General features: G+C 38.0%; 2 long non-coding RNA genes across 2 annotated transcripts in view; both read left to right on the plus strand.

Moving 5' to 3' along the window:
- LOC145550988 (uncharacterized) overlaps nt 1-21,235 on the plus strand; it is a 180,878-nt gene that overhangs the window by 129,697 nt on the left and 29,946 nt on the right. The gene's annotated exons all lie outside the window — the stretch shown is intronic.
- Nucleotides 13,172-20,442, plus strand: LOC145551024 (uncharacterized). The gene is made up of 5 exons (XR_014086775.1): nt 13,172-16,380; nt 18,907-18,954; nt 19,042-19,168; nt 19,305-20,190; nt 20,306-20,442. It is a non-coding gene; the product is annotated as an uncharacterized LOC145551024 (long non-coding RNA).

Genomic DNA, 21,235 nt, shown 5'->3' on the forward strand with positions numbered 1-21,235 from the left:
CTACAGGCCGATACAGTTTAATTAAGTTTAAAATGTATTTTCTTTAATGTTACTTTTCCGGTTATGTTTGTTTATAATCCTTGAAAAGTTCGACCTTTTCGGATTTTAAGTTTTAAGAGTTTGTTAATCGTTTGAATCTCGATTGGTTTTGTCTGATCGGATGTAGGGGAACGCGACGCTTCTGCACCTCCATTACAACACTGGAGACGAGAGCAGTAACGTCGTGTCCGTGTTTTCATTATTCCCCTTTACAGGGGCGTAACATTTGCAGTAATTCAGTGTTTGGTAACGTCCCACTGATTTTACAGACATTTTTACTATACTTTGCATACTACTATTTCTTAAACATTGTTAATGTAGCAAAAATGTGTATATTTGTGACTTACTTTAGATATGTAACTATTTTTTTCTTAACCCTTAATACAAAACATTTGGCCATCCATTACAAGACTTGCTTCATACACAATCATCAGAGACTTTACCTCACCTGCTACTGTACTCTGTGTGTGTCTATTCATGCATACATAACATCTGTATTGGTGTATAATTGTGCATGTTTTTGTGGGTGTGGTGGTTTGTTTGAAGTGCCTGCTTGTTGCGTCTGTGTGTGGTCAGACACTGACAGACAGAAAGGCAGGGATGGATGGATAGACTGCGACAGGCCAAACAACAGGTGTGTCTTTTGAACGTAACCCGCTGCCATGCGAACGCCCTCTTTACCTTTAGCCTTGCTGATTCTTGTTTTCATCAGCAAAAGAAAAGCCGACTCCTCCTCCTCCGTGTCAATGTCTTTCATCTATGGGAGAGACAGACAGCCCCTCACTCTGTGCTTTCATGTCTCTTTGCTGTCTCTCATTCATTGATGTTCTTATTTCTTTATTCAGTTATGACTTAGTCTAAGTATTGCTGTTTCGATTAGAATCAAGCCGCAGTTAGAAAACTCTTTTGAGGACTTTATTTACAACCATGAAAGTTCAATTCTATCAAACTGAGTACAGAACATGAGAGAATGCTCTTTTCCTCATTTGTACAGAATTACATTCTGATATATATATATATATATATATATATATATATATATATATATATATATATATATATATATATATATATAAAAATATTAATCTATGTTAGGAACCAATACTGTTGATGTAATATTGTAAAAGCATCAAACATGTTATAAAAGTAAATGGAACAGTTTGTGAAACAGTGGTTGTGTGTATATCTACAAATCATCATTCAGCTGAGACAACAATTGAAAACTGAAATTGTAGCTTAAAGTGTTTGTTATTTAGCTATTAATTAAAATAATCACAAATAAAAATTCATAACATCTTAATAAACAATTGATGGAACATGAAGAAAAACTGCTTTAAAAATTATTCATATGATGCAGAATTAATTTTTGAATAAGTCCCTTTATTCAAAAAAATTAATTAGGTGGGGGGGAGGTGTTATTAAAAACTGAACAATAATTTAAATCACCAAATACCTTAACATGCCTGTTTTTGATCTGGTGGGTGTAGGAGAACTCAAAAAGAACAGCAATCAGGATGTAGCAGCTCTGGCCCTTTAGCACAGGGAGGATGTTAAAAGAGACTCCGCACATAAAGCGATGTGTGCTTTTCCTTGAGTCAAGACTTGAAATGCAAATGTAGAGTATGCATGACTTTAGACATTCAGAGAAGTCGTTTCCATTTTTTTAATAAACTACATTTTCTACAAACTGTTGTGTTCTAAATTTGACTGTGAGGTATTTAGCTGACTCCTAAAAAGCCTCATATGACTTAAAAACTGTTCTTCAAAGAAACAAAATAAGTAGGCAAAATAGATTTTGATATTTTCCTTCCATGGAGAATATCAATGTAAGAATCTGGAGAAAATTAAGGACATTAAGAATAAAAGAACAGGCCTAAGCTGATTGGTTCTTTAACTCCCATGAGTTTCTCATGGGAGTTAAAGAACCAGTAAGCCATAACTGGCTGATAAAACCCTTTGGGAAACACAACATGGGTTCACCAACTCCTTTTACCTTCTGGAATGAACCATTGCATAGGAGAAGATGTGAAATCAGTTCTGATGAGTCAGCTGTTTCTTCAGGATCATGTTTGAACGACCATCATCTTACAGATACCCATGACTCTGTTATACTGGAATAATCAGTTTTAGTGTGAAAACTATAAGTACAACTAAAAAACACACAAAGGCAGACTATCTGCTCCCTTATACTCTGACTCAGACTTATTTGCTGCTTTTGCAACAAAGTTCTGCTAAAAGCAAGTTTACTACTGAGAGGAGCCACAGCACAGATCAAATAACTTTCACTGCTTTAGTTTGAAGTAGGATATGAGATTTATATTTGTGTCACATTGCTGATATTATTGTACATCTGCATATTAATATGAGCAAACATGTTTTCAGCATGAGCTCAAGTCTCAATGATTCAAATTTTTTGTTTTCTTATAAAATATTGAGTGGCACAAATATAGGGAAATTTTACTGCCATAAGTCCAGAGCACACATTTTCAGTTTGAAATCAGTTTCTGCGCTCTTTCAAATATTTACTGTGCTTTCTCAAACCTTTCTCCTTGCTCTAAAACTTGTCTTTGCGTCAATCAAATCTCAACTCGTAAACCACTCTGCTCACTTGCAAATTCTTGTCTGCTCTTTCTCAAAACAAAAAAGTACCGTTGCCTGGCAACCATCTCAGACAATATAATGAAAGTGTTTCCTTCTAGTGGGTGTGCCTGTGTGTTTACCATCAATTGTAGTATCGCCTGCTTTTCTGCGCCACCAACTGATGCAGGGAGAAACAATGTCAGCTTTCTGCTCTGTGATACAACTTAAAGTAAAACTAACCCCCAAATCAACTTTTTTGCAGATGAACTGTTTAAAAAGTTTGGAGTTCTATCTTTGTTTCTGTGCAAATTTTGACATGTTTGTGCAATTTGTTTATTTCTACATTATTTTGCCTAAGTGTCTAACTGCTGGCTTTCTTAGACAGTTGAATTTTCAATAGTACAGCTTGGTACAACTTCGTCACAGCCCCAATTTGGGTATAAAAGCACAGCAGTCTCTCTACCTCTACATCCCCACCTGCCCAATGCCGAATTAGAATTTGCAGTAGTAAGGGTTGTCATGGCGACTATCGAGCATTGATCAATAGCATTACTCAACTTTATATGTGTGATTTATTTTCAGTGTGTACACAGAGTGAAATGAGTCTTCTCTGCTCCGACCATTGGTGAAGGTTTGGTGTTGACTGTGTCAGACTGACTACTGTGCTGAGGAGGCTGGATAAGCTAACAGCGGCTAATGGCCACTCGCTGCAGACTCAGGACAGACAGGCTGCAGCCTAGCTGCAGAGCGCTGTGGCCATAAAGATCTCCAACAACATAGAATAAGAGTTGCTCATTTGATTTTATTAGTTATTGTTTTGAAAAAAAAAGTTACTGTAGGAGTCTGAAAAATTGAAAAAAGTAGCAACAAAGTAGATACGTTGACAAGAGTGCTTCTTTTTTGTCATGATCACACTCCCACCCATCCCTCACTCTGCCGTTTTTCTTGACTCCACCACATTCGCTGAATTTTTTCCAAATTAGCCATGGGTGGGGTTTAGCTTTCAGAGATTACTGTATTTTCCACACTATAAGGCGCACCGCATTATACGGCGCATAGAATAGACTCTACAGTAGAGGTTGGAGTTACGTTATGCATCCACTAGATGGAGCTGCACTAAAGTGAATGTCAACAAAACAGTCTGACTCCTGTCGGCGGGGAGAGCCTTCCGTAACTGGGCCGGGGCGTGGCCGGACGATGGTCACCCTTCTCCGTTTGCGCACAGCATGTTCATGGAGAACGTGGTGCTAAATGACCTGCAGACGACCTGATTCTAGACAGTCGGTAGGTAGATAGGTCAGTCAAACTTTATTAATAGATTACACACTAACGTTCTGACAACTAGCCCAGCATGCACCACGCGCTTCTTCTACGGGCGAAAATGAAGGCGGCGGCTGCTTACCATAGTTGCTAGACCTGTTGTGGCTCAATATTGGTCCATATATAAGGCACACCGGATTATAAGGCGCACTGTCGGCTTTTGACGAAATTGAAGGTTTTTAGGTGCTTATAGTGCGGAAAATACGGTAGTTATACTTTGAAGAGTCACGGCATGCTTTCAAAAGAATGGCTGTTGATTTGTATCTATTTAATTGTTTTCTATTAATATCTGTGTTTAGATTGATATAGATTCATACATATGTATCTAGTCACACACCCACTAGAAAGAAGCCAATGCACCCTCAAGGAGGCTTCCACCACCCAGTATAACACTTTCATTCTATTGGCTGAGAGGTTGCCAGGTGACTGTACTTTTTGTTTCGAGGGAGAGTGGAAAAGAATGCACAAGCAAGCAGAGAGTTTTGAGAGTGGAAATTTAATCCGTGCAGAGAGAAGTTTTTGAGTTTGAGGAGAAAGTATGAGCATGAGCACAAAGATTTGAGAGAGCACAGAGAACATTTGAAAGAGAGCAAAAATTTTGAATGCAAGCATTATAAGTTTTGAGAACAAAGAGATGAAATCTTGCTTTCCAACCGAAACTGTGCTCTCTTGACTTATGGCAGTAAAATTCCCCATACTCACAAATCCTTGACTGCCATGCCATGCTAATTCTAGATCACAACACGCGTCCAGCCTCCCACAGTCCAAAACAATGACTGTTAGGTAATTGGTATCTTTAGTCCGTCCCCAGGTTGAAGTGTGTGTGCATTCTTGTCTGTCCTGTGTGTCTCTCTGTGATGGACTGGAAAGCAGTTTTTCTAAGTTGAACAAAATAATATAATTTTGTTTCTTATTTAGTCTCACAAACATAATTTATAAAGTTGTAAGAACACAGTTAAAAATTAATATTAGAGTTGATTTAAAATAAAAATGAGTTGAAAATTTCATTTGAAAATTTCTTCAAACTTGTTAAACTGAGTCCATGTCTGTTATTGCTCAATTTGATGTCATAATCTAAAACCTTAAAGAAGTGGAGGCAAATTATATAAAATTTATCATAACTCATCATTTTTATATTAATATAATTGCTGAAGACAGTTAAGTCAAGTAAATGAAGTTGTAGAAATGGCTTGTACTAAGTTATTTCTACTGTAACTTAGTACAATGACTTACAATACAATAACTTAAGTGTTTTGAATTTGACTGTTAATTTTGATACAACTTAAAACAACAAGGAAGCTGGACTGAGTCAGCAAATCCTTGTTTATAGATGGACGGACGGACGGATGTACGACTAACTATGGAGAAAGTTGGGCCTCCCAGGTCTCGGTAAGAGTATAGAGGTATTATTTGTGATTGTGTGTAAATTTCTGAAATGTATGTAAATTAAAGTTAAAAAGTAAAGTTCTGCACCAAGTTCTTATGCTTAAAATTATTTCTTAAATGATCCTTCCACTCTGTGAAAGGTAAAAAATTGAAAAAAAAGCTAGATCATATGACATGCATGTCTGTAACGACTGCATGTAAACTTCTGAGTAGAGCTGTATTTATGTAACACTTTTTCTGTTACAAACTAACTCCGGCCCCCCACCAGAGAAGGGAAAAGTTATGTGGCCCTCACAGGAAAAAGTTTGGGGACCACTGCACTAACCTATTTTGCTCATGCATCATGGAAGTGCAAAAATGGTCTATTTGTTGCTTCTCAGCAGAGACTTTCAGAATGTAATGTTTTACGAATGTCTCTTACACAGAGGAATGCAGTGAATGAACATGCTTAGGTTTGCTTGTGTCATTGTGGGCTGTCTTTCTGTGGGATTTTTTTGTGAAAGGCTCAGTGTTATTTATATATGAACAGACATGCTCTTTTAGTAAGCGACACTTTGTGAAGGTTCAAAGTTGTTCCACCTGCAGCAAAGTTCAAAGCTTTTACCTGCCACTGATCCCACTGCAAGGAAACTGGAAGGCCAGGCCTAATGCCAAACCACAGGCAGGTGTGGGGCACAGCAGCAGAGCAGGAGCTGAGGGCTCTTTGATGACAAACCCACCGTCAACCATCTCCAGAAACAGCTGGTTCCTTGGTGAGATAACCTGTAAACTACAGGCAGAATCAAAAAGGAAATGGTAGCTTAGCAATGTGAACTTGTTCGTTGAGTTGGGTGGAGTTACCATTATAAACTGACTTTGTTGTGACATCATAAGATCACATGAAGGGGAAGCAGTTTCCACAATTGACACAGTATTCCTAAATGGCTTGTCATGCAAAATAAAAGATCAAATTTCAAATAAATACATTATGTTTTACCAGTGGTTATTTAACAAGATCATTAAAAAAGCACATTTACTTGAAGTGTATGACTTTGTTCAATTATTTGAAAAAAAAAAACAACTTAGAATTATTTAAGAAAAAAATTTAATTCCATATTTTAATTTAGGACATAATATAAAATCCTAAGAACTTTTCCAGGTTGTAAGATGGTTTATCTCTACTGTCAGATACACCATGCCATGATAAATTATACAAAAAAAGCCAACATGTTCTCTTGGTGTTTCTAGGACCAAGAAGCACCAGGAAAGGAATGACATCATGTGATGCTGCTAGAAAAACAGTGTATTTGCTGTTCTGGATGAAGTAACACATTACCAAAAAGCAAAGTCATCAGTAAGAATCTCAAAGATTGAATTGTGATTATTATTTATTGTTTTGAACATGAACAATAAATCCTACTGACAATGTGACAATACACAACACAGTGAAGAAAACACTGTTGGGATATTGCAGCTTTTTTCCTAAATGGAACAATGTTTCAATTTAAGCATACACAAAAAACATTTTGATTTTATTTTGTATTAAAAGATATTTCAGACCACCTGTTTGAATTAGACATTGAAGTACAAAAACCAGCAATCAAATGTGATTAACATAAAATGATGAAAACTTCTTTTGATGAAAACTTGCAACCAAAGGCAGACCAGTAATTATAAATGTTGTTGGGATTTGTTGCTTCAATGCAACACTTTAGGTGCTTGACATTTTCAAGCTTCACTGAACTTTGATAATGTTTTTTTCTTTTAAGGAGTGACCTGGAGCTGCATTATTTATGTGTCTATTTAGTTTATGTTAATGTGTTTATCATTGATTTGCTGCCTAAAATTGTTGGTAAGTTTGTCACATTTATTTTTTTCTTCACTTGGACTTTTTTATGTATTTTCCATAGTTTTTTTTGTTTAAAATACGTTGAACATGCTGACAACATAGATGTGATTCTAGAACAAAAAATATTTAACACGATGAAATAGTGAAATACTAGTAGACTCTTCTGTAATCAAACAGACCAGCACGTGTGTGTGTGTGTGTGTGTGTGTGTGTGTGTGTGTGTGTGTGTGTGTGTGTGTGTGTGTGTGTGTGCGCGTGTGTGTGTGTGGCCCTGTGGAGGAGTGGCAACATCGAGTCACTGATTCCGTTGTTCTCCCCTAATTGATCAGCAGATGGCACTGGCAAATGATGAATAGGTTTGACATGTTATACCCCTAACACTTTAAAACACACACACACACACACACACACACGCGCGCGCGCGCACAAAAAGAGTGGCGCCCCGCTTGGTGTCATCAGTCTTGTCGTACAAGACTCCCAACACCCCAGTGGCATGGGAGAGTGAGCACATCAAACCAAAGAAAAGCAGCCCTCCTCGCTTCACTGATATAGAGAGACTACACAAAGGCATGAAGGAGAAAGAGAGAGAGGAAGAGAAGATTCCTTACATAGCTTCCTATTTGTATGGATGGTTGCCATCAGAGAAATGACGGTATCGTCAGATATCTCATCCCTCCCTGCCTTTTCATGTAGCATTCAAAGGCAGCTCTTTCGTCTTTAGACCTATTGAGATGCCACCACCTGTAACTGGATGCAAGTTTTTCTACCTTTTGTTCTTTCATTCTCTCACACAAATACACTAGACTGTTGGATAACATGAGTAAATGAACCAGAAAATCAATGAGTCTAAAAGGCTCACGTCTTCTTGTCCACTGTTTCCTCTACAGAAGATGCTTCAAAAATGAAATAATGTCTGTTATCGTCTGTGTTGAATCACCAGTGGCGCAACTACACATTATTCAGGTGGATGCGAAAACATAGATCGGCGACCCCCCTCCCCTTCAGAAGGAAGGAACGTCAGGGTGAAGGAGTGACGCTCACTCGCTCTCCACCCCCCAAGGCAACGATTGGTGAAGAGTAAAACTCGCTACATTTACATCGTTATGTGCGCGAGGTGAAGGAGCGTAAGGCGCGCTGAAGTGTATGGGAGAACATCATCGGTGCGCCGCCCCCTCCAGACAGGGTTTTGGCGCCCCCTCTGGTGCTGCGCCCCTATGCGTTGCATACCCTGCATACCCACTTTTTGCGCCACTGTGAATCACAAATGTGTTTCAATGCAGTAGTGGTTCACAAGCTCCTGAATTTTAGGCTAAAAACACAAATAGGTATGAAAATACAGATGACTGGAACACAAAGTTTTTTCCGGCTAATTCTGAGTGGTGTTTGTTAGTTGAGTGTTAGTGTCAATTGAAGGGCCGTGAAGTCCTCTCATTGAGCCCTAGGGATGTTTTTAACCTTGGGAGCTCGGGTAGATGACCCATGACAAGACGTTGCATGGGGACTAGGGTGGGTTCTCCTTGACCCTCTTGGATATTAGTGAACGCTGTGGAGATCAAGAGATTGAGTAGCCTGGAACCCTGGAGTAAGCACAGAGCTGGCGAATGAGAAGCTGTCAGTTCAGAAGCCACTAGAGTCATGGCTGGTGATGGAGATGGCGGATAATCTGTAGCGGGGTCTACAACAGGCCGAGTTACTATGGGTGAAGACATGGAGGCTGCTGGTGAAGACAGAAAGGCTGCTGTAGCTGCTGCTGGCACAGGAAAGGCTATGCTAGCCACCGGAGAAGCTGTGGAGAAGATCTTGAAGCGGTAGCAAGGCGTATGCGTGCAGATGGTGATGGAACCAGGGAATCAAAGGTTGGAAACTCAGGCGGTGAGGACCCGGAAGGAGCAGCAGATGTTGTAGAGGAGGATGAAGGGTAAAAGGCTGGAAGCTCTCCTTAGGTGGAAGTGGCTTACCAGCCATTTCTGCCAGACTCCATCTCCTCCTCCAACAACTCCACCAAGCCCTGGAAAGGGAGAAGAACCCTGGGAGTCCATGTCCCACACCTGTACATTGACTAAAGTCCTTAACATGGTGCTTTGTGTTTGTTAGTATTACATAGAACTTACATAGAATTACATAGAACTTTTTAATGTTCTAGCAACATTAAAAAGAAAATTGAACAGTAACTTTCAAATAATAAACCCATTTGTCCTATGGACAATAGGAAGGTTCTTACTAAAAATTAAAATTTTACATTTATGCATTTCTGATATCAGCTAATGCCTGTTTTGGGTTTATAGGGAGGGTCACTAGTCAGTGGGTGAGGTACACCCTGGAGATATACAGTCCATCACATCACCAACAAGGACAAAGAGGGCAAACAATTATGGTGTGGACACTCAAGCCCTATAGCAATTTATGCTAAATCCCATTTCCTCCCATGCTCCTCATTCCTTTCCTTAGCCCAAGGTTTTATAGAACAGAGGCAGGTTAGCATTTAAAACAGACACTTCAGAGAAGCAAAGAATTTATAGCATGCTTCCAAATACACCCTCATATGGAAACTCTTTCTAGGTTATTTTGTTATGTTAGGTATGACTGTTAGCATAGACATAAATGCATAGATGCCTCATTGAGCTGATATACGTCACAGCGTCCATCATATTGAATGAGGTGTCATGATCTGTGGTGTGGGTGGTGAGGTAGACGCAGGCAGACCCAGGATGTAGATTAATAGGGTGATTTAATAATGAATTCCAGAAACAAACTCAAAGACACACGTAGCACTGGGAGCAGACAGATGACGAACAATAGACGAGGACCCGACAAGAGACAAAGACAACAAGTGGGTTTAAATACACAGGGAGGGTAATCAGGGAACTAGACACTGCTAGGAAGACACAGAGACTCACAGGGGAACAGACTAATAATCACAAAAAAACCCTCAAAATAAAACACTGAAAACACAGATCTCAACATGAGGAGATCTACCAGTAAGCTAATACAAGTAAATGGACCAATCTCTATGACACACACTAATACAGTGGGTACAGAAATTATTCAGACCCCTTTAAATTTTTGACTGTTTCACAACAGTTTTTTGCTAAAATAAAAAAAAGAATTCATATTATTTCTCATGAAGGTACACTCAGCATTCCATCTTGACAGACCATCTTGACAGAAAAAACCCCCAAGGTTTCTACATTCAGAAATGTAGAAAGTTTTGGAAATTGCAAAATTACATTATTATAGACAAATACACGTACATATGTTTTCTTTCATTCTTACCTGTAAAAGATAACGCCAATCAGGGGCGGATCTAGGAAAATATTTATGGGGTGGCAAGAGGGTGGCAGGGACTTTTTCAGGGGTGGCAGTATATATATATATATATAACATATAACAATATACGAAATATTGTTTTTAACTTGCATTGTTTCAAAATGAGCTTCATGTAGCACCGAGGCTTAAATACAATTTCTTAATGTACTATAGTATAGTTAATTATTTTTACGTCTTTCATACTCCTGCTAATTGATATGTATTACTGGACTGGACAGCACCTATTGGTCGCTATGTGATTCATTGTGTCCAGAAAACCATTTTTTCCCAATACAGGACAAGGAGAAATCTGTCGCAAAAATATCAGTAGCGCCATCATTTGCTATTAGTTATATCTATTAAATACGACTTAAAATAAAGATTAGAAAACTGATGTTTGATCAATTCTCCATGATATAAATCTATAAACAGTTTAGTTTCTGTTAGTTCTGTCAAGATACAAGAATTGGCGAATTTCCCTTATATTGGTCAATTGTTTTATTTTTAATACGCTGTAGGAGCCGTAGTTTGACAACTATTATAAATATCACCATGTTTTGAGAACACAGGGGATTAGCTCAGTTTTTGTCGCTTGTTTTAGGAATTGCAGCGGCTGCAGTACGCCACAATAAAACTACAATTAAAGCTGATAAACAGGTGAAGAACCAAACTAGACAGAACCACTTCTGACTGTTTGCAAAGCCAAACATCCAATAAAAGTTCCACCAAGCCACTACTAAGGCACTGGGGTCATGTTTCTCGACACGGGCAAAACAAGGTTCAATGTCCAAACTTATTGATTGTTCTTGGTGATTTATTTTCCTCTTTCACCAAACAATTACAGAGATTAAACTTTAATTTGTTCTCATGCTACCACTCTTAAAAACCGTTGGCCCCAAACCCAAATGCCTGCTGGTCCTTCTCCAGGCCCATGCACTTATCTATGTGGACTGACCCACATTACTTCCTGTCTAAATTTAGAAAATAAATAAGAAAATAATAAAACAAAAAAATAAATAAAATCAACAATTATCAACCTACAAATAAACTCTGTAAATAATACCAAAAATAGAAATTTATGAATAAAGTAACAAAATTCAAATGGATAAAGAAATAAAGAAAAAATAGCTCCAACAACTTTTATTCTGCTTTTCCTCGCTGTGTGTTGGTATTACACACGACCCGTTGCCTTGGCAACCGACAAATAGCGGCTCAACGAGCAGAGAGAGCAGAGATTACCGATCAGGGGAATCAACACCAAAAAACAAACATTTCCCACACAAAAAAGTAGCAAAAACACTAAAACAGAACATTCAGTCTGTTACATTACGTTGTCAGGCTTAATGTCTATATTGTGATTATTAATAAGTTTTCGCCTGAGCACAGCAGCGGTTGATTAGCTGATTTAATAAACAGCTGCTCTACTGATGACGTGGTGGACGGGTTGACCTGTTTTAGTGCTAACAACCAAAACACACCAAACTGCGCAGCACATGCTAAGGCTATCAAAGTCAGTAGCAGGCTAACAGTTAGGCTAGCATAACTGACCCACTGCTCATTTGTTCAATGTTTTCTTTAAATTAAAACGTTTTCCTCACCTGTGAAATCTGAAGCCCTTATTACCATTATCTATGGTTGAATTAACTGCTAAACATTGCGTCCGTTGTTCTGATTATTTGCGTGATTGTAGTATTTTCCTGACCACCGATATTCCTGACTCAATGGACAGCAATGGCGCATGTGTGACTTACGATAAATCACGTAATGTCCAGTAATATATCCATCAATGCTGCTGCCTCGTGCTCTGTCCTTCTTTCGCACTTCCCGCTACTCAGCAGTAGGTGTCAGGTTACGTTGTGTTGCATTCAATGTTGTCGGGGAAAAAAGAGTTTCATGCGCTTAATGTCCGATTTGCCATAACTATTAATTGAATTCATTGTCGCTAGTTGGGGTGGCAACAGAGGTGGGGAAGCTCTCGTTTGGGGTGGCAACTGCCACCCCTGCCACCCTGCTAGATCCGCCCCTGACGCCAATGGATCCAGTTTGTACTGTAAAAGTGTTGAAACAATTTCACATAAGTTATAGACCTCTATCACTCCACCTCCTCATCCAAGATGGCGGTGATGTGTTCAATAAGGCATCTCTGCATTCATATCTATAGTAAAAACAATGTTGCATCATCTCTATTTAAACTATATTGTCTCAATAACAAAAAGACAAAAAAACTGTAATGTTTAATGCACTCAGATGCATTTCTTCTAGCATTATATTTTTGTTCGTAAATAGCAAGAATGAAAATAATGGATAGCATAATAACATAGTCATGTTTAGCGGCTATGTTATTATATAGATTTCTTCTTTTTGACAAGAAATCAAAAAGAACTTATATAAGATTTCTGAAAGACTTTCTCATTTGACTTTTAAATAATTTATTCTCTACCAATATTAAAGACCTAGAGTTAGAGTGACCAGAAGCAGTATGGATAAGCCTAGGAAATATGCATGCTTATAATGACAGCAAAAATAACCAAAGTGTTCCACTTTGAAATGGATAGCTTTCACTGCCACCATGTATGACCCCATAATTTAGTGGTATGTATGCTGCATATTCAGAAAAAAAAATAAAAAAAAAAAATAAAAAATAAAAAAAAAATATATATATATATATATATATATTTTTTTTTTTTTTTTTTGCTGGTGGTGGTGCGGAAAGTCAGCATGGACACAGAAAATGTGGCTGGTGCATGGGCGTCTGTAAAGAGTCCAGGCAAAGAGAGTGGGTACGGATTCACACCACACTCCTTGTAGGCAGAATGTTAGTAATGAGGTGGCAAATTAAAGTCCTAAAGTTTGATGGGGGGATTCCCTGCTGACATCCTGACAGAGCACACACACACAGCCTCGCCCTTGGGGCAGTCATCCACCTCCTGCTGACTGTAAAGCAACATGTTGTTTAGACAAACATGGTCTTCACTTGCTTGCCTTTACCCACCAGTCTTGAACCCAACAGTAAAATCCCATAGCTGTTCATGAGCACCCTCGCAAATTTTCTTTTACTTGAGTGAGAGAGTTTGGGGTCTCCTTCAGGAGTCTGATAAAATGGTAAATGTACCGCAGTTGTTTGATGGCTTTGGCATTTTGATGTTCTATTTATCCCAAGGCCTAATTATTCACTTGTGAAAATGGAGATCACAAGATCGGAATCTTGAATTGGGGGAAATTTTAAAGTACAGAAAGACTTCAGTATTTGCATCGAACTAACATTCACATTAGTTCTAATGATTGAGGAATTTAAGAAAGCCATGTAACACAAATGAACATAAATTTACAAAACAATACTTGACCCTCAGTGATCATTCTCATGGGAAATCTAACACCTTATTTCTTTTCTGCCCTCATTTTCTTTCTGTTTCCCCTTTTCCCTCTTCTTCGATAAAGAAGTGGGAGCTGAGGGACCATAAGAGAGGTGAGGCAGATCTGTTTGATCCTTATGCCATGCTATCTTCAATTTTCTCCATTCAGCCCGCATAGATGGGGATCAGTGGAGTGGACCGCCTGTCTGCCCAAAAGGACAAAAGTCCCCTTGCTAATTGCTGCCACATCAAATGAAGAAGGACAACCTAAATAGGGACTCTCAGACTGATGGAGAGGGGGTGAAGGAAGAAAAGTGTAATTCTAAAAATCCTGACTGCTTTGTCTCATTAATCCTCAGGCTCTGCTGATCATCAAGTCTGCTTGCTGATTGTTAGATGGTCACTCAAGTTTATTCAGGTTAAAGAAAAAAAATTTCTATGGTATGAAGCATTAACATACTCTTGGTGAATCCTATCTTTTCATAATTATCCTATTACAGTATTAGTTTGCAAAGCCTGAACCTATGCAATAAAGAAATCAAATGCAAAAGCATTGAAGCAAGTTTATATGTTTCAAATTTTCAGTTTTCCTGTCCGTGACTCCTCTTGCAGCACCAATTCAAAAATACTTCTGCACATTCATCTCAGTTAGAAATACATTGTTCTGACCTTTGGTAGCAAAACATCATACAGTGTGTACTTCATTTGAAAAAGAGGAAAAGCAACAAAAAAAAAGAAGTAAGAAAAAGCCCCCTTCACTACATAAGGATTTTGGCTAAATGAGTTAGAAAACCAAACCCTGTTTGTGGCTCCTCCACTTTATGCTGAAAATATTGGGGCACAGGAAACAATTAAAGTTTCCCATCCCCCATGCTCACTAAAAAGGTGGGATTCATAATAGAAACTAGTGACTAACCGTTCTGAGAAGAATCCCATTTAAATTCCTATAAGGCATATTAGAAAATACGTTGAAAATATATATATTTTTTTTTAATTTTCTAGGATTTCAGCAAAAGTATTCTTGTTAATGTTATCATCAGAAAAAAGTCATTACTATTTTAAATGCTTTGTGTTCAAGGCACTGGAGAGAGTATCTTTGAAGATGAATCCATTTTATTTTGTTAAATTACCATCAAAAGGTAAAACGGTTTTTAAAGCTAAGGAGAAACTTTCCCAGATTAGTTCTGGCTGTTTGAATACCTGCTATGTCACTAGGAAGCAGACAGTAGCTGACTGCCTGTTTGACTGGCTGCCACTTATTGTCCTTCAGCAACGAAGGAGATCAGTGGAGCAGGACCCGGTGACAATAGAATTGGAGCCACCACTGTGTGTGCTGTGTGTTCTTGTATATGTGTAGCTGTCATGGTTCAGTGATATAAGAGTATCGGGGCCCTGGTAAGGTCCCTGACCAGGGCCCCCACAAAGCCACTGAAAGAGAAAGAAAAAGCTGTCACATCAGAAGCTCTGTTCACAACCTGCAGCACTTCAGACCAGATATGTTCTAAAAAGCTGTTGCTCTGCATCTGATTCATGTAATTTATTGTCCATCTCCTCCATCCCACCCTAACAGCACCCCATCTCCCACTAAGCCTTTATTCCGTTTCTTCTTTCTTACCACTCAGGCATTCCCATTTCCAGATTGTGTTGTCTCTGTGTCACTGCAAGTCTTTGTAGGGGCCATGGATGGCTGTCAAAGGCAGTGTTGTAATTTCAAAGTGTTTATTGATGTGCAGGCTCCACATGAAGCTGGATCATGTTGTTGGAGTCACAACCTGTTGGTGTTCCGGTGTAACTGCTATGGGACTCACACCTTGATCCATCCCACCAGGTCACAGTGGGCCTTTGAAAGCAACAAAGTAAACAGAGCTGTTGGACATCAGCTCATCCATCAAGCACACCTGAAGACTGTATCACCCAAGCATGGAGTGCTGTCACTCCCAGGTAACAAAGCTGTTGGAGGCAGGAAATGTAGAAAAGCCTGCTGTAGGGTGAGAGAACGGTTTCGCAAGAACCTTGGCTCATTTTAAAATTGGTCCAGTTAAAGATATACACTCTTAGAAATGGCTGTAAATTTACGGCGGAATTCCAGCAGTAACATACTGTTATTCCAAAATACGGTAGGATATTGTCAATTTGATGTCTTCTTCTCTTTTCACAATCAAGACTGACGACTGGCAGTAAACTACCGCAAAATAATTGTAAAATACAGATTTTTTCCTAGGCAAGACATTTTACTTGTATTTGCATGTTAGAGAAGCAGCATTTAAAGACAATGTTAAACGTAAAGAAAAAAATACTTTCCATAATAAATCTTTTAGGGAATGAATCGAAATCTACAGAGCATAATCAAAAATGTTAGAATACCAGTGTTGGTGTTACATGTTAAAAATAAAAAATACAATGTTAATTAAACACTTGTTTAGTCAAATTCAAAGATCGGTTTGTCAGTTTCCCTAAAGAGATGGTGTTTGATAAAGAGTTGCTCCCACAATCACAACGTATCTGTGACGTCACGTGTCGCCCTGGAGACAGCGGTATGGTGTCTTGTCTGGAGCTTATCATAACAAGGTAAGTTCCCCAAAGCTATTAAAACATGCTCTTTCTGTTCTTTCTTTTATGTAATGTAATGGTGATGTATTGTCTTAATGTTTATAACTCCCTGGCGGACATTATACCACAATGTATGCTGCGTTTATACTGTTATGTATTCTGTATGTCAATAAAGATCTATTTAAAAAAACAAAAACAAAAAAATGTTAAGACCATCAAGTTTTTGATTTTGATTATTTTTTATGAATGCATTAACTTTCTGTTTGCGCAAGAGTATCAACATATGCTTAACGTAAGTTTATTTGTTTGGATATCACGGTACGACTGTTCAGTACAAGGGTGCTTAAGTCCAGTCCTTGAGAGCTGCTATCCTGCAATTTTCAGATGCTTCCCTGCTCCAATTAACACACCTGAATCAAATGAATGGTTGGTTAGCAGGTCTGTTGAAGTAAAGATGCATCAAAAAGTTGCAGGACGGTAGCTCTCGAGGACTGGACGTGAGCACCCTTGGTTTATTATTTTTGTTAGCAGCTAAAGCTAGCCAAGCAGGTGTAGCACGGGGTCTCGCGTGGTTAAACGAACATTAAAACTGTCAGAAAGGCAGTTTGAGTTAACATTATTTAGCTGCGGAGTCGTTTTCTTGAAGTTTTTGGCTATAGACGGCATAATGGGAAGAGTGGCTGTGCTGGACCGGTGGTTTGATCTATGCGATCAAAGCTAAGCCAAATTTTTTTTGTCTTGTTAAGGAAGAATTTTTATATTACAATTAAATTTAGCAGAACTCTGGCTCTGATTCTTCCTCTTGATCCCGGGTTCTCTCGCGTGGCCACGAGTGGGGACAAAAACACAACGTTACGTGTTGACGTCACAAAATTACAGAATTTAATCCAATCAGAAGAAAGTATAAGATAATACAGGAAACTGAAGAAACACAGATACAAACATTGTTACCTGAGACAAGAAGACAAAGAAATATCAAGGACGTCCTTGGAGAAAGAGCTGGTGCAGAAGTAAAATAAATCAGCTTTTTCTAAATTGCTTCCCTTGTGCACAAACTTTTATACCTGTAGGTGTGTTTTCCTCTTTAATGTATTCAACTAAGGCGTATCTCTACTTGACCAATTGGAAGGCATCTCTGGCCCTTTTAAATTTAGAAAAAAGTCCCGCAATTTGTTCACAAGATCAAACACCTTTTGTTAAATAAGGTGGAAGCAGACTCTCCGAATTCATGGTGGTTTATGGCTTTCACAGATCAGTGTGAAAAGCTAGAACTTCCTACTGATTGTTTCCCAGACAGACAAAGAGCAGATCAGAGATCTTGGCAAACAATCTACTTTAACTACAGTAAAATATATCAATAGGTCAGAATATGTTATAAATTTTAAAACTATAATTATGGTATTTCAATCAAGTCATGATAAATTCTAAAACTAACTTATTTTAAATTTATTTTCTTAACAGTATCTGGCCTCCTGTGGCTCTACAGCCATCTGGGCAAAGAGAAACAGATGAAGGAACCTCACAGGTAGCTGTGAAATTCTAGTTTCTCTTCTGCTCTGCCAGGAACAAACCTTTAATACTGTACTTTTAATTCAATGAAAAGTTCTCCAAAAACCCAATTTGTTCTTCTGCACTCAGCATCTCCAAAGTTTAGTCCTGATATCAAACCAAAAGCAATAGATAATATCAACAGAAAATAATGAAGTACAATTCCTGTTTCTAATTAGGAATTAGAAACAAATAAGAATTAAGACATTCATTCACCATAAACCTAAGTATTTTCTAATACTAAACAAAACATTTTCATTTGATTCTAATATAGTCAGAAATAATACAATTTCAAATACATTCATCATTGACTAAATTAATTCTAAAACAAGATAATAGAATTTTCAGTCAAAACATGTTATTAATAACTAAGAAAAATGTCTTACAAATTAAATGTTAGTGATTTAAAACATCTTATGTTATATTCAGTTTTTTGCACCATGTCAGATGTTAGTTTTGGAAGACTTCTCATCCTGGTTACGTGAACCGACCAAAGTTCCCTTTCTCAGAGTAATTCAAGTTATGCTGTCCTCCACCTTCCTGCATATGTTAATTTATGACCTCCTGTCTTTACAATGATAAGACCCCAGGGGTCTGAGCAGAATCTCTCCTGCAGATCTCTATTCTCCTTTGTACTTTAAATACTTAACCCAGCAATAGTTCTTCTGGTTTTAAATCATTAACACAAACCTGTTCAAGATTAAGAAATTCATTCAAAAAAAAAATTAAACTGAGTTAAACACTAAAAATAATAATTTTTCTCAACAGTCTCTATAAATAATAATGATAATAAACAATGACATTTTGGCTGACTTTTTTTTCAGCCAATATGCCATTGTTGGCTGAACAGCCTGTTATGATGACTTCAACCCATTTCTTCTGACAGGTTGGCAGAAGAAATGCTCTCCAGAATGTTTCTATAAGCTGACTAATTTCTATAATACTTAATGTTTAAGTTGTGTTCATGATACTTTTTCTGACATTTTTATGCTGTAGGTGGTGAAAAATGCTCTCCGGGGTAAACCGGGTGGACAAAGTATTTTGGTGGGTCTGGTTAGTTTTCCTCACTTCACTTTAAAATCTTTATTTATTATCCTAATGCGTCTGCTATTTATCCTGTTGTTCCTGCAGGCTGGGAAAACCAGGCACTCTTCTGTTGGTTTGTGTGCTTCGTCCTACATCCAAAGGCCACAAGAAGAATCCAAAACAGCTCATGTCATATCTGAAAACTGTGGACCATGTTTTCAGATATGTGCAGGTATGTGGTTATTCTAATGATCATACTTATTTGTAGAAGCACTTTCTCATTGGCTTTGTTTGCTATCTGAATGTAGCTGTGCTACTAAATATATTTAATATTTTTTATTATTCGTCATCTTATCATTATGTCAAAGATGCAAGCCAGTGTTGAAGCCTTCCTCATTGCCGTGCAACCAGGACAGCCTTTCCTCTTGCATGTTGGTGAAAGCAAGAGCAGCACCAAAGACACTTCACCATAAGTGATCACAAGATCATCCAAGGTAGCTTTTGATGAACTTTGAAAGCACACTTCTCCTTCAGTGCAAAGTATCATGGATTCTTCTACAACTTCTGTAAAGTAATCCAGCCTACAGTTTTCAACATTGATGTGACTTGCACGACAATTGAGGAGTTTAAGATCCTTGCTTTTACTTTACCTGGCAGAGTGGACACTCTTTATTATGATGATCTTTTAAATGCATGCTGTATCAATAAGAGGATTTGTTTTATGTTCTTCCAATTATGGAGTTGGTTTATTACAGTCCCTGTGGCAAGCAGTTTTCTGCATGGTCAGCATTGATGGCCATATTGTCTTTGAGAGGGTCCAGCTGACATTCCAGACAGGAAAGTGTTGTTCATTATCAGCCTTCATTGAGGCAGCAAAGACTTTGGTTCATTCAACAGTAAAACCATTCCTATAACTTTTTTATACAATGACATGGTTTTAAAGCAAGTTATGATTAACATTTGACAAAGGTGGTGATGTTTTCTCTTTACGTAATTAAAAACAGCTTTATTTATATATTGTACGAGCTGTATTCAGATTGCCACTTTATTTATATTGTCAGGAATTTTCCCATTTTTGATTTAGTTTTTTAGTCGCTTCATTGGGATTAACCCAGAAAGGGGCACAAAAGCCATTCATGGGAAGATGGTATCCAAAAAGACAGGAAAGACCATTCAAAAGAAAAAGTGACAGTCAATGTTCAGGTTTCCACCCTCATCAAACCCCTGATGGACTTTGAGTGGCATCTCATTCAGGTTAGTTGTTGTTCTTTTATTTGAAATATTTCTGTTTCCATATTATTTAGGATCTAAATTGTATTGTCTTTTCTTTTTCCATATTGGACGGTGCCTTCATCTGCATCTAATAAAGTAAGTGCCACTTGGACTCTTGAAAACCATTAATAGTTCACATTTTAAAACCCTGTTAATACTAGAATTCCACATTATTTCAGCCATGTTGAATTTTAGATTTTGGAAGTCCTTTTTCATTGATTTGCTTAGTGATAACCAAAGTATGGATATTTCTTTAAGAACTCTGTTCTTATGTTCATAAGATTGTAGAAATTAATTAGTTAAACCCAGTTTATGTATCTGTAAACGGAAAGTCTTCAATTTTTATTCCAGTGTTGGCGAAACTATATAATGACTTTGAAGGCCTATTTTTGACCAGTTCTCTGAGGAATGGTTTTGTGTTATTCGTTTTGAATGTTTGAATATACTGGAAATATATGGGGTTTGAGGCATAGTGGTGCCTTTAAATAAAAATTCTGTTCTGACGGATTTCTTATCACATCCTCTTCTGTGTTACATGAAGTTCTGATTATGCAGATTATGCATTTTAAAACTGCACCAATTGTAGCACTTCTAAGAAGCTTACACTGGGTTAGGTATTAATGTTCTATCGTAAAACTAAGACTGTACTTTAAAAAGTAGCATTACAGTTTTCTTTGCTGTAGCTTACTCATAAAGTGAATGCAGTAGTAAAACTAAATTTACAGTAAAAATACTGGAACCTACAGAGACCAGTATTTGAAGGTATATTTACTTTCACCACTGTATTTTACGGTGGCCAACAGGTACAAACACCCAGCAAAGACGAGAAAAACACATGCAACAAGAGGGAACGAGGGAGCAGGGGAGCGGGAGGACCAGGACCGATGCTGATCTGACAGAACACCGGAAGAGCGGAGAGTTCAGTTTGTGTTAGCAGTGAAGCTATTCAGTTGAGTGTAACGGTGTGTTGGAGGTGCGAACTGCAGCCTAAGGAATAGCAGCTCACTCTTATTTCTAATAAACCCTG

The sequence above is a fragment of the Poecilia reticulata genome, chromosome 3, assembly GCF_904066995.2.
Source record: "Poecilia reticulata chromosome 3, P_reticulata-male-v2, whole genome shotgun sequence".
In the NCBI taxonomy this organism is placed as follows: Eukaryota; Metazoa; Chordata; class Actinopteri; order Cyprinodontiformes; family Poeciliidae; genus Poecilia; species Poecilia reticulata.